The sequence below is a fragment of the Ammospiza caudacuta genome, chromosome 29, assembly GCF_027887145.1.
Source record: "Ammospiza caudacuta isolate bAmmCau1 chromosome 29, bAmmCau1.pri, whole genome shotgun sequence".
Lineage (NCBI taxonomy): Eukaryota > Metazoa > Chordata > Aves > Passeriformes > Passerellidae > Ammospiza > Ammospiza caudacuta.
The window spans coordinates 2,718,502-2,732,500 of record NC_080621.1 but is presented as its reverse complement, the minus strand read 5'-3'; the positions used below and the strand labels follow the sequence as shown (position 1 = coordinate 2,732,500).

The 13,999-nt window shown below is 45.3% G+C and overlaps 2 pseudogenes; both read right to left on the bottom strand.

Annotated features, from left to right (window-relative positions):
* Window positions 1-984: 984 nt before the first annotated feature.
* Window positions 985-2,041, bottom strand: LOC131569175 (cytochrome b-like; annotated as a pseudogene).
* A 2,084-nt stretch (window positions 2,042-4,125) lies between these two features.
* LOC131569173 (cytochrome b-like) lies at window positions 4,126-8,275 on the bottom strand (annotated as a pseudogene).
* Between the last annotated feature and the right edge of the window lie 5,724 nt (window positions 8,276-13,999).

Genomic DNA, 13,999 nt, shown 5'->3' with positions numbered 1-13,999 from the left:
GGCTGAGTTTTGTTCTAGGGGGGTTGGCGGTTGCATTAACCTGTCTCCTTACTATGGGGTGTTGGGGCTGGTCGTAGCAGCGGTTGCAAGGTGCAGATGACTAGTGAGTTTGGGGGTCCCTTTTGTTTCTTTGGTACTTGTTATGGTTTATTTAGGGGGAATGTTGGTAGTGTTTGTGTATTCAGTGTCGCTGGCAGCGGATCCTTATCCGGAGGCTTGGGGTTGCTGGGGTGTTGTTGGTTATGGTTTTGGGATGGGGTTGGTTGTCATGGTGGAGCTTGTTATAGGGGGTGTGTTGGGGTTGTTGATGGACGAGGGGATGGTGAATAGTGGGGATTTGTTGTCGGTCCGGTTGGATTTCAGTGGGGTAGCTGTGTTGTATTCAGAGGGGGTGGGATTGCTTTTGATTGGGGGGTGAAGGTTGTTGTTGACTTTGTTTAGGATGTTGGAGCTTGTGCAGGGGTTGTCTCGGGGGGCGATTCGAGCTCTTTAGCAGTAGGGTCAGGAAGTAGTTTAGTGAAAAATGCCAGGTTTGGGAATTGGAGCAGAGGGTTTGAGTCCTTTCTTCCTGAGGTGTGTGGTGGGGTAACTCTAAAGAAGGGGTTTAGTCTTCAATCTTTGGCTTACAAGACCAATGTTTTTATAAACTATTAGAGTTAATTAAAGTTTAAGTAGCTTGTTTTCTAGGGCGGCCGCAAGGGGGAACAGAACTAGAATGATTGTGAAGTATGTGAATGAGGCTAGTTGGCCGTTGATGATGAAGGGGTGTTCTACTGGCTGGCTGCCTACTCAGGTTAGGATGAGGACATTGGCGACTAGGGTTCAGAATAGGGTTTGTGATAGGGGACGGAAGGGTATTGATCATAGTTTTGATGTATGTAGTAGTGGGGTGAGGAACAGGATGAGGATTGAGGCAGCTAGAGCTACTACGCCTCCTAGTTTGTTTGGGATGGATCGGAGGATGGCGTAAGCAAATAGGAAAGATCACTCGGGTTTGATGTGAGGAGGGGTGACTAGTGGGTTGGCTGGGGTGAAGTTTTCTGGGTCACCTAGGAGGCTGAGGGAGAATAGGGCTAGTGAGACAAGTAGGGAGAGCATTAGTACGAATCCTAGGATGTCTTTGATGGTGTAGTATGGGTGGAAGGGGATCTTGTCACAGTCTGAGGGAATGCCTAGCAGGTTGTTTGAGCCTGTTTTGTGGAGGAAGGTGAGATGGACAAGAGTAAGGCCTACGATGACGAAGGCAAGGAGGAAGTGGAGAGAAAGAATCGGGTCAGTGCAGGGTTGTCAACAGAGAACCCGCCTCAGGCTCACTTGACTAGTGTTTGCCCGATGTAAGGGATGGCAGAGAATAGGTTTGTGATTACTGCAGCTCCTAAGAATGATATTTGGCCTCACGGTAGGACATATCCTACAAAAGCAGTTGCTATGAGGGTTAGGAGGAGGATGACTCCAATGTTTCAGGTTTCTTTGTTTAGGTATGTGTCGACGGAAGGAGACCAGGACATCAATTAGATCATCACAGGCCCGATTTTATTGATTAGTACAGCAGGGTAAATACAGTTCATAATGAGCTTCATACATATTGCAAAAGTTGAGCTCAGGATTGGTTAGTTACATATCAGCAACTACGCCTACTTCTGCATTCTTATGGTTATACTTTTGATACTTTCTACATATTCTCAGGAAGAATCTCTCTTCCCTATCCTCATGTTGCAGCAAGGGCAGTCTTTCCTTGCCTGTCATTGGTCACCGACTGCTGACTTCTCCTTTCAGCTTACTGACTGCTGACTTCCCTCTCTCAGCTTAACCAGCGGCATTATGTCAGCATGGCCTTTCTCAGCTAACCAACTATTAATAATATCCTCCACAGGTATAAGCCGTAGTAGAGTCCTCGGCCGATGCGTAGGTAGATGCAGATGAAGAAGAAGGAGGCTCCGTTTGTGTGGAGGTTGCGGATGAGTCAGCCGAATTGTACGTCTTGGCATATGTGAGCGACAGAGGAGAAGGCTAGATTGGTTATTAATAATATCCTCCACATTTCCCCCGTTTTCTTCTTGAGCAAGAAGACTAGTGTGCCAGGTTTTTGCTATTGTACGGCTGACCATGTTTTGAATACAGTTAAAGATACAAGGCAAAATAAGAAAAAACAGTAAAATTACACCCCGAAGTCCTATGGCATAGATCACAATGTTCCTCAGCCATGGCCCAAGTCCTAAGCTTTTAAGCCATTCACCAATTCCTAATCCTTCTTCTTCCTTGAGACTGTGAAGTCCCTGTTGCAGTTCTTTTATCTTAGTGGGAATGGACACCGAATGATCAGACAAATTCATGCAACACATTCCCTCAAACTCTTCACATCCATGCTAAGAGCAAAAAATCTACAGCAGCTTTATTCTGCAAAACAGCATGGTTAACACTCTGCACATCTGCGGTTAGCATGTCTAGAATTTGTGATGTCTTGTTTAGCTCATCCTTTGCCCAGCACCCTAATTGCTTTGCTAAATTCATAGCTTTATTGGCAGATCCTCCTGGCAAGATAGTTGAAACTACCACTTGTTTGAATGTACCCCAAAACTGTGGATCTCCTATCTGGCTGCAGTCTAAGTCATGTATGCTACGTCTCTTCCTGTTTGAATTTAGACTCAGCTGCATTAGCAAGGATACGTTAGGGTGAAACAATGACAATTTCCCCAAATGACAGGATCCACCCTGTGGTTTGGCTGGTATACCATTCCACGCCCTGTCTCCACAAATCAAAAATATTCCTATGGGTAATTTCATTGGTGTGGTGATATTTGTGCCGTTACATTGACTGTAATGCTGCGGAGAGAATTTACTCACATTCAGGGATCAATCTAGGGTGGCCCATGTTTCTTTAGGTTGGTTTAAATTCTGAGCATCCGAAAATTTGAAGCTAAACCATCCGCCAGCTGTCGTGTTAGACATACTGGCGTTTGTACTTCCAAAAAGATCCAATTCCTCAGGAGGAGAATGCAAAGAAGTGTTAAGTGATTGGATTAGTAAGCATTGGCGATAACCATCACTCTGACTTGCAGTATACCCTTGTTGTACTGGCAGTGTGATGTTTGACATGTTAGACATACATAAGGTTTGATTGTTTATCAAACTGCAAAATTCTCCAGGAGACCACAGCGGAAGTCCCACCAGGCATGTTCGAAATGGGTTAGTGACTCCTCCAAGACTAAGACAAAGCGATGATTGGTTAGTTTGATTAGCAAGTGTCACCCATAAATTTTCTCTTGGTTGACTAAAGTGTGTTATTCCTACTGCTTCACTTGCTACAGCATTGAGCAGTATAACAAGAACAAACCTCATTTTTCTTTCTGCTTGCTTTGTTTTTCCTTTCTTCGTTGTCTTTTCCCTGGTTTGCTAGATTGTCTATTGTAAGGCTGAGTCAGTTTTTGAATATACTAACTCTAAATCAGCATCCTTGCTTACAGGTATAGCATGAGGTAAGTTTGAAGGCTCACTGATATCCTTACTCAGATGAAATCGTTCCCTTTTTTGCCTTCCTTTTCTTATCTATCTTCAATCTTGCTGCTCCTAATTTTACTGGTCCTGCCACTTGCAAACTCAATTTTTGCAACTTTTCAATGCAGCAATCTAGTGCTCTATCAGGATTCCTCTTGAAGGGTCCTACAATTGAATGCTGTGTTAAAGGTACTAATTTCCTACACCTTATAGAAACTATGCGTGATTTACTTTGAACCTTAATTCTATTCACAATACATTGTACCTCCCATCGATAATAAGCAAGAATTTTCTGTTCAGGAGACTCATAAAGATTTAAAGCTATATATGCATTTTGCCCTGTTTGTCTCCTTAATTCATCTTGCCAGCTTTTACCCCACGTGTACTCGTGCTCACAAGTGTGACACCACAAATCCCACAATAATGATTGTTCTATCCAAAAAGTTCTATCACAACCCCCACAACGTAGGGCTATCCAAGCAGCACAATGTGGATTGTGACAGTCAAGGCAATGTTCTTTCGCTGGATTTGTTAAACGAAAGGTTGATAATGAGTCAATAAAACCAATCAGCTCCTGGGCTGTCCGGTAGTGATGTGTCAGTGCTCTGTCCACCGCTTTCGAGTACCCCTTCAATTGTAACAGTAGTGGTTGTAGGAGTAGAAGCAGTTTTTTCCCCAGTCGCTCCTTGTCCTTCTCCGTAAGGTGATCCACCAGATGCTGCATCAAAAACAGGTTTAGTCCACTTAGCAGGCACCCACAAAGGCCCTGTAGGTGAGGAAACACAAAGATACCCCCGACCCCAATATAACACTTTTGCAGGTTTTTCCCATAATCCTGTACTCGGGTTCTTATACTTGACCCAGACCTCTGTTTCCTTAGTAGTTTCCTGACTTGACCTCGGGTGATGTTTAATTGCAGGGGGGGGTATCGTCTTCCCCAAAAATACATAAATGGTTAATCACATACAGAACCTTAGCCAAACATGCTTGTGGATCTCTCAAATCTTGATGTTTTTCAATATACTGCTTAAGGGTGCCGTTTGCTCTTTCCACTATTGCCTGTCCAGTAAGGGAGTATGGAATACCTGTCACATGCTTAACAGACCACTGATTCAAAAATTTCTAGCACTTACTAGGACTCTAGCACTTACATAAGCTGGACCATTATCCATTTTGATACTCTTTGGTACTCCCATAACAGCGACGCAACTTAACAGGTGTCTGGTAACGTATAAAGCTTTCTCTCCTGCCTGAGCCGTAGCCCATATGTAATGACTATATGTATCTATAGTGACGTGCACATGCTTGACTTTACCAAATCTAGCTATGTGTGTAACATCCATTTGCCATTTCTCATTTATTTCTAAACCTCAAGGATTAACCCTTATGCCTAGACCTATTCCACCATTATGATAACTACATGTTGGACATGCTCTAACAATGGCCTTGGCTTCTGACAAACTCAGCTCAAAGTGTTTTGCTAATCCTCTTGCATTTTGATGATACCTACTATGTGCTTCTCTGGCCAATGTATGCTTATCAATAGGACAAGAATTATCAATGGGTAGGGTAACCAATTTATCTGCACGTTCATTCCCTTCTCCTAAACCTTCAGACCATTTATGACTCCTAATATGAATCACAGAATACGCTGCTTTTCTCTCCCGTAAAGCTTTCCTTAACTGTATCAGTAACTCATACAATCATTTATTATTCACTTCCTTAATTGCCGCTTCCTCTATCCGTCTGACTACTCCTGTGACATACATAGAGTCTGTGACCACATTTAAAGGTTCCTGTAAGTTGGACACTGCCCATACTACTGCTAACAATTCCAGAGTTTGTAAGCTATCTGCAAGGTCTGCTGTGAGGAGTTGATGCTTCCATTGTCCTTTTTCTTGCCAGGTGACAGCAGCACGCCTTGATTTCTTTCCTGCATCTGTAAAAGCTGTAATAGCTCCTTCTATGGGGTATTTTTCTCTCAAAGGTCGAGTGATCCAGTTCCATTCTGTCATCCATTGCAAAACTCTAGGCACTAATTTGCTAGTCTCTACTTTAGCAAATGATGTCAATAATGCTTCCTGTAAATCCTTCGAATTAATCAAGTACCAGTCCAAGGTTTCTTCTTCCATAGGCAATCTAATGCTAGCAGGTTCTCTACCATCCACTTCAAGAATTCTGAGACGCCCCTTTTTAATTAATGCAGCCAATTGTTCAATTTTTGAAGATACTGTTTTCTTATGCTGTAGTGGTGGTGACAACCATTCCAACACCCGTATCTCCCCCGTTTTCTTTTGTAGTTGAGAGAGAGCACCAGGCAAATGGCAAGGGCTATTCCAAATAGTAAGGTCAATGGGATGATCAAGTTGTCGACGAGACACATACCCTTGCTGTACACAATTACTAATTTGCTGCAAAGCAAGATGATGCTCCTTTGTCAGGTGTACAGGAGTAGTAGGGTCAACGCCCTTTAACAAAGGCCAAAGGGTTTCTAACAAATGATTTGGTATTCCCACAATGGGCTTCAGCCACTGTAAGTCTCCCAGCAACTTCTGTGCATCGTGTAGAGTCTTAATGTCCAATTGTAATTCAAATTTTTGAGGTATTACTATCTGATCCGTCAAAGTCCATCCCAAATATTTCCAGGGCCTTGTAGTTTGAATTTTCTCTGTAGCAATAGCAAGAGTATTTTTAATGCTGTTAATCTGTAAAGAGGAGAATGGCTGTTGCTGTGCAAACAAAATATCGTCCATGTAATGATATATTATAGTTGCTGGCCATTTGCGACGTAGTGGCTATAATGCAGCATCAACATAAAGCTGATATAAAGTGGGGAAGTTGCGCATGCCTTGCGGAAGAGACGTCCATTCAAATCTTTTATCCGGTTCTCCACAATTTATTGCTGGTAAAGTAAAAGCAAACCTCTTCTTTACATCAGGATGCAGCCCAATAGTGAAAAAACAATTCTTTAGGTCAATAATTAAAAGTGGCCAGTGTTCTGGAATCATAGCTGGATTTGGAAGACCAGGCTGTAAGGCCCCCATTGGTTCCATCTGGTCATTTACAGCCCTCAAATCATGTATCAAACGATATTTCCCTGATTTCTTTTTGATTACAAAAATAGGTGTATTCCAAGGGCTCGTGGATAGTCGTAGGTGTCCCTTTGTATATTGTTCCTTTACCAATTCATGGGCATGCATAAGACTCTCCCCTTTTAATGGCCATTGCTTAACCATCACCGGTGTATCCGTTTTCCAGGTGAGTGGAATGGGGAAAGTCCAAGCAATGGCAATTACCCCAAAGGGTGCTGATTAGTTAACACCACTCCCAATTGTGTTAAAATGTCCCTTCCAATTAAACAGGAAACTGTAGGAGGCAGTTGAACAATTGAAAACACAGCAGATACTTGTCGATTCTCAATGCACACAGACAAAAGCGGCGATCTGCTTGCCAATGTAAATCCTCCTACTCCTGTGAGCATGTTTGATGATGGAAATAGAGGCCAATGTTGTGGCCACGCTTCTGGAGAAATGATGCTGGTATCTGCTCCTGTATCCAAAAATCCATAAAGGGTTATGCTTTGATGCCCATAAGTAATTAAAACCTTTTGCTTTGATCTATTTTGTAAATCCACAGTCAAAAGTGTAACGCCAGTAGAGCCAAAACCTTTTTCATTCCGTGTTTGCCCAGTAAATGATTGTATTCCCGATGTCATTTGTGATAGTGGTACCAATTGTGTGATGCGTTGTCCTTTTGTAATTTTAATCGGAGGATAAAGGGTGTAAACCAGGTGAGATGGACGAGAGTAAGGCCTACGATGACGAAGGCAAGGAGGAAGTGGAGAGAAAGAATCGGGTCAGTGCAGGGTTGTCAACAGAGAACCCGCCTCAGGCTCACTTGACTAGTGTTTGCCCGATGTAAGGGATGGCAGAGAATAGGTTTGTGATTACTGCAGCTCCTAAGAATGATATTTGGCCTCACGGTAGGACATATCCTACAAAAGCAGTTGCTATGAGGGTTAGGAGGAGGATGACTCCAATGTTTCAGGTTTCTTTGTTTAGGTATGTGTCGACGGAAGGAGACCAGGACATCAATTAGATCATCACAGGCCCGATTTTATTGATTAGTACAGCAGGGTAAATACAGTTCATAATGAGCTTCATACATATTGCAAAAGTTGAGCTCAGGATTGGTTAGTTACATATCAGCAACTACGCCTACTTCTGCATTCTTATGGTTATACTTTTGATACTTTCTACATATTCTCAGGAAGAATCTCTCTTCCCTATCCTCATGTTGCGGCAAGGGCAGTCTGTCCGTGCCTGTCATTGGACACCGACTGCTGACTTCTCCTTTCAGCTTACTGACTGCTGACTTCCCTCTCTCAGCTTAACCAGCGGCATTATGTCAGCATGGCCTTTCTCAGCTAACCAACTATTAATAATATCCTCCACAGGTATAAGCCGTAGTAGAGTCCTCGGCCGATGCGTAGGTAGATGCAGATGAAGAAGAAGGAGGCTCCGTTTGTGTGGAGGTTGCGGATGAGTCAGCCGAATTGTACGTCTCGGCATATGTGAGCGACAGAGGAGAAGGCTAGATTGGTATCTGCTGTGTAGTACATAGCTAGCAGAAGACCTGTGACGATTTGAGTAATTAAGCAAACGCCTACTAGATACCCAAAGTTTCATCATGTTGAGATGTTTGATGGCACTGGGAGGTCGATTAGGGCGTTGTTGATGATTTTGAGGATTTGGTGGTTTTTACAAAGGTTGAGGGCCATTGGTTATTTCTGTATGTGGATATGAGGATGATGAGAATGGATAAGGCGAATGATCCTAAGTAAGCTTTGATTAGGCCTGAGTGGAGGGTGGTGGCAGTTTTGGTTGCTATTAGTTGCAGGCTGGCTAGCCCCTCTGGACCTAGTATTTTGTATCAGGAGAGGTCAGTTAGGTGGGATGCGATGTTTTCTCCTCCTTTGAGGAAGTTGGTTATACTTAGGCAGTGGGTTAGGGGGTTAAAGTATCCTAGGGATGTTGAGAAGTTTTAGAAGGGAGCTTGTTTTGTGAGGATGAGTGTTTGGTCTATTTTTGAAATTTCTAGAACTAAAGCAATGCCTAGGGCTGTTACAATTAGGGAGGTTATTTTAATAGAGGGTGGCATGGTTATTGGAGGGGTTTTTGTGGGGATGATGAATGAGGTGATGAGGAATCCTGCCAGGATGCTTCCCAGCACAAGGCGAGTGACAGGGGAAGTTACTGCGGGGTTGTTTTCACTTACTGGGGTCAAGGGCGGAATTCAAACAAAGCCGGTCTGTACTAGTACGGTTATGTGGATTGTGTGTACCGTGGTGAATGATGTGGCTAGAAGGGTTAGGAGTAGGGCTCAAGTGTTTGAGGAGGATGTGTTTAGGCTTTCAATTATTTGGTCTTTTGAGTAGAATCCTGCTAGGAACGATGTTCCTGTTAGGGCGAGGTTGCCGATGGTAAGGCATGCAGTGGTTGTGGAGAGTATTTTTTGGAGTCCTCCTATTTTTCACATGTCCTGTTCTCCATTTAAGCTGTGAATGATGGAGCCTGAGCATAGGAAGAGCATGGCTTTGAAGAATGTGTGAGTTGAGATGTGGAGGAAGGCTAGTTCGGGTAGGTTTAGTTCAATTGTGACTATTATTAGTCCTAGTTGGCTTGAAGTGGAGAAGGCAATGATTTTTTTAATGTTGTTTTGGGTGAGGGCGCACATGGCTCCAAATAGTGAGGATAAAGCTCCTAGGCAGAGGCACAGGGTTTGGGTGGTTTGGTTATTATTGAATAGAGGGTGGGTTCGGATAAGTAGGAAAATTCCAGCAACTACTATTGTGCTGGAGTGGAGTAGGGCGGATACGGGCGTTGGCCCTTCTATTGCAGCTGGGAGTCATGGCTGGAGGCCGAATTGAGCGGATTTTCTGGTTGCAGCTAGGATGAGACCTAGTAGAGGTAGTGTAGGAGATTGGGATGGGGTAGGAAGTTGTTGGATTTCTCAGGTGTTTGTGGTGGAGCCTAGTTGTGCTATGCAAAGGATAAGTCTGATGTCTCTGATTCAGTTGTAAATTACGACTTGGAGGGCGGCGGTGTCGGCCTCTGCTCGGCCGTGTCATCAGCTGATTAGTAGGAAGGTTATGATTCCAACTCCTTCTCAGGAAATCAACAGGACAAATAGGTTGTTGGCAATGATTAGGATGAGTATGGTGATTAGGAAGAATAGTAGGTAGTTGTTCCCAGAATTCAGGGAAGATTCTTTCCTTCTACAGTTTCTCCTGAAATAATCTGACTGTCTACCTTGACCCTTGACTGAGTGCTAAAATAGTGATCTTCCCATTGCAATGAAATGCAAACTCCAAAGCAGTGAGTGTCTGCTCAAGAACCATGGAGATGCTGCTGTGCTGTTTCACAACAGAAATGCCAGAGCTCAGAGGGATTTTGGGGAAGATTTTCTGGGCAACAGTTTCCAGCAAGTTTAGAAGAATTGGTGCATGCAACTGATTTTTTTTAAAAAGTACCTGAAGGAGAGGATTTTAGAAGCATTTTTATGGTTTTGGTAGAACAGTAGCATTGAGTGTTAAAGAAGAACCTGCATTTTCTTGGTTATGTTTTTAGTCATTTACTGGCAAAACAGGCCAAATTGTAGGCACAACCAAGAACATTGTCCTGATCTCTTGCTGGCTGTGTGAATGAAACGTGTCTCCTGGAGGGAAGTTGGCAAACAGGAAATCAGCTTGTTTGGGTTTACTTGTTCTGTGGGATTCAACAGCCCAGGCAGTTTTCTCACAGCATCTGACTCATTTCCCGTGCCCACTACAGGTCACCTCAGGCGTGTATTCAGCAGTGCTGATTCTGAGCTGAGTGAGAAAGGGACATTTCATGTTCCTGGTGTTTAAGAATTCTAGAGCTAGCTGTCACCTTGGCCAGTAGCAGTAGAGGACCGGCTAGGGAGACCGAAAGAAAATCCATTTTGATGCCTTCAACAAAGGTAACAAAGGCGTAAGTGGATAGTTCCTAGTTTCCCTCTCAGAGTCCTGAAGAACTACAAACTCAGTTTTGCAGAGAAAATGTCACTTGCTGACAGCAGCCAGAGGAGAACACTGAACTAAGAGCAACATCCCAGAGAGTAGAATTAGCCCAGTTCAATTTAGTCAGAGAGACTGAGAATTCTATTCCTGTCAATTTAGTGACATCTCCTTAGAAGATGCAGTTGTGGAACAAGAAGGCCATCTTGAAAAGGTGGATGCTGTATTTGAAGTCAAACAGGCAACTTTTTGCCTGGAGAGCTGCGTGGGCCAAAAGGAGCCAGGGGTGGTGGCCTTGAGTAGCTGAAGATGAGACAGCGTGTGGCCAGGTGGCCAAGAAGGCCAAGGGCATGGTGGCCTGAGTCAGCAGCAGTGGGGCAGCAGGAGCAGGGCAGTGAGTGTGGCCCTGTGCTGGGCAGCGCCACGGCCACAGCTGAGGTCATTCTTGGAGTTCCTCTTGGATCCCATGAACAACAGGCTTCGGCCCACAAGGAGAATTTGTGCTGCTTTGTGATGCAGGAGAACTTCCCAGGCTCTTTTGCATTTGCTGTAGGGAAGATTGGTTATTGCTTGGTATAAATTCACAGACCAATACAGAGCATTTGCTTTGTCTTGTCGGGGCATGGTTGCCACCTCGTCATAGTGACATCAGAAGGTTGCCTTGGTGCATGGAAGGCCTGAGTGTCAGAGCAGCCCTAGGCCTTGCCCAGTGCAGGAGGAACCTCGTGTATGAGTCATTTTTCGGTGGGCACTTGCACACTTTCAAACGCCTTGTTTTTTCTGGTGTTGCAGCACAGCCTGAAAACTGGCAGAGCAGTGCTATAATGATTCACCATCTTGCTCCTGCGCTTTTTGCTGTATATGGTGTTTCCTTTTCAATCTACTATTTGACTCTTTTTTCACATAAGTAGAGACAAGATAAGAAGAGCAAGAGCCGTTTTTCCCCTGACTCTCTCTGTTATTGCAGAAGAAGCCAAAGAGGAGCAAAATGAGGTGGATGACAACAACCCTCCAACGTTGTTCTCACCGCCCTATTCCAGACCTGTAAGTGCCAGTTGTGTGTGGTGCTGTCTTTAGTGCAAGGCAGAGCTGCAAGTTTTGGAGCAGCCAGTACTTTGCTGTTGCAGGCTGAGGATGCTGGGTGCTGGAGTCCTGCCAGGAGCTAGGGATTTCCTCTAGGCAGTGACCGCAGAACTTGGCCTTTGACCTGTCCTGTTGGGGCAGTGCAGAGCTGGGGGCTCCGGCTGTGCTTCTGGCTGCTTGGTTCAGGGAAGCTCCATCTCTGGACTTGTGTGGGGTCATGTCCAAGGGCACATGTGGTAGTGCTGGAGGTCAAAAGGCTTTCTTGGTTTCTTTTCCCTTTTTGGAAAGGTGTCTTTGGCTTGTGCAAGTGTTCTGCAGTTTTCTTGAGTTGTTCTTCACTTGTAGAGTCACTGCTGACTCAATTGACTTTTGGCTTTTGAGAAGCTGCAAACAGCAGACGGGGAAAGTTTCTGCTGATCCATTTTGCACTGAAGTCTGCAACTTTGGCAAGTGCCTTGGAGCCCAGAGTGGGGGTGAAGCTGCAAGTCTTTGACTGCTGTCTTATGTTGCTCAGAAAAGGAAGGCCATCTTGAAATGGTGCCTGCTGTATCTGAAGTGAAATAGGCAATTTTGTGGCTGGGGAGCTGCATAGGCCAAAACAAGCCAGGGTTGCTGCCGGTCTTGAGCAGCTGAAGATGAGGCAGCGTGTGGCCAGGTGGCCAAGAAGGCCAAGGGCATGGTGGCCTGTGTCAGCAGCAGTGGGGCAGCAGGAGCAGGGCAGTGAGCGTGGCCCTGTGCTGGGCAGCGCCGCGGCCACAGCTGGAGTGCTGTGTGCACTGTGGGCCCCTGGGAAGCAGAGAGTCATGGAGGGGCTGCAGCGTGTGCACAGAAGGACAGGGGAGCTGGGCAAGGGGGTGGAGCACAAGGCCAGTGAGGAGGCACAGAAGAAGCTTCTGCTTGGACATGAGGAGCCTCATGAGGGACCTTCAGCATTTCCCCAGTGCATCCAAATATTTGAGCTGCTTTTGGAAGCAACTTCTCCCCCTTTTTTCCTTAGTAGTTTTTTTTTTTTTTGTTTGCTGGGAGGAAGAGGCTTTTTCATTTTCTTTTTCTCCCAACTAAAGTTGTTTTCATCATTTTTTTCTGCCCTTTTATAGCACTGGGACTGAGTCTGCTAGAATTTTAATTTCCAATGTATCACTTCTGGAGAATGCAGTAGTTTTGCATGAGAACACATCATTCTGTGCAGGGACCTTGGTGCAGAAGGAGCTGTTGTGGTTCCGGCATGGCCTCACACATCACTTTGAGCTTAGTAGTGACCGTGCCTTTTTGCAGCCCAGGGAATCAGTGTGTGTTGTTTGGGAATTGAGCAGCAGGTCAATGCCCTTGCATTCCAGCTGCTCCTCAGAGATTACAGGAGCTGGAGGGAGATGGGCTTTATTTCTCATTCCAGCCACTTTAGCACCACCAGTGTGGTTGAGTCCAAGAGAAGAACTTGCCCGAGCACAGATGCACAAAGAGTGCAATTCCCAGTGCAATGCTCTGGGTCTGATCCCTTTCCGTAAGGACCTACACGCTCCAGATTCCCCAGGCGTGTGCTTTTTTGAAGCAACAGGAGAGCAGTCTCAGGATTGTAATTGAGCAGGGCACTGGCTACCAAGTTCTGATGTCTGTAGCAACACAGAGGGGACAGTAAAGAGAGATTTCAGTAACGAAATCTGTCAATCTCTCTCTCTCTCTCTCTCTCTCTCTATCTATCTATGTAACATTTGCATAATTGAATCTTCCTGGCTCTGGTCCGAGGCAGTTGGAGGTGCAAAGCTCACCTAAAACATCCCTTTCTGGCTAGGATTAGACACATATTCCCTCGACTGATTCTGAGCAGGCAGAGATGTTTCCCCCTCCAGATATGATGGTTTTCCCTTTAGAGTTGTTTCCCTCCTCTGGCCTCTTCTGCCCTGAAGTCTCCAATTAATTCTTTCAATTTCTGCCTGTCCTAGAGAAGTGCAACAATTCCATGTTTAGGTGGTGTTTGGTGACTCTGGTCATACATACATTACGTGACACGTGGTTTCCTTCACTGGCATCCCCAGGGCTGTGTAAGTGCATTCGTTCATGGGGCCTTAGGAGAGTCTCTTTCCCTCAGCAGCAGCAGCAGCAGCAGCAGCAGGGAGCGGTGGAGGGTCAGGACGAGGAGGAGGTGCCTGCCCTGGCCCTTTGCTCCCAGGCCCCAGGCCGGGAGGGCTCTGGCTGCAGCAGGGCGCTCTTCGGGCAGCCCCTGGCAGCCTCTGCACGGAGCACAGCGCGCTGCCCCGTCCTACTTGTGCCACTTTTTTTCAACAATACCCTAGCTCCTCTTCACAAGGAAAAAACTCCAGCAATGTAAAAAGAGCTAATTCAAGTACACTTCTATCTGCCTTTGTATTGTAGTTCAGGGCATGT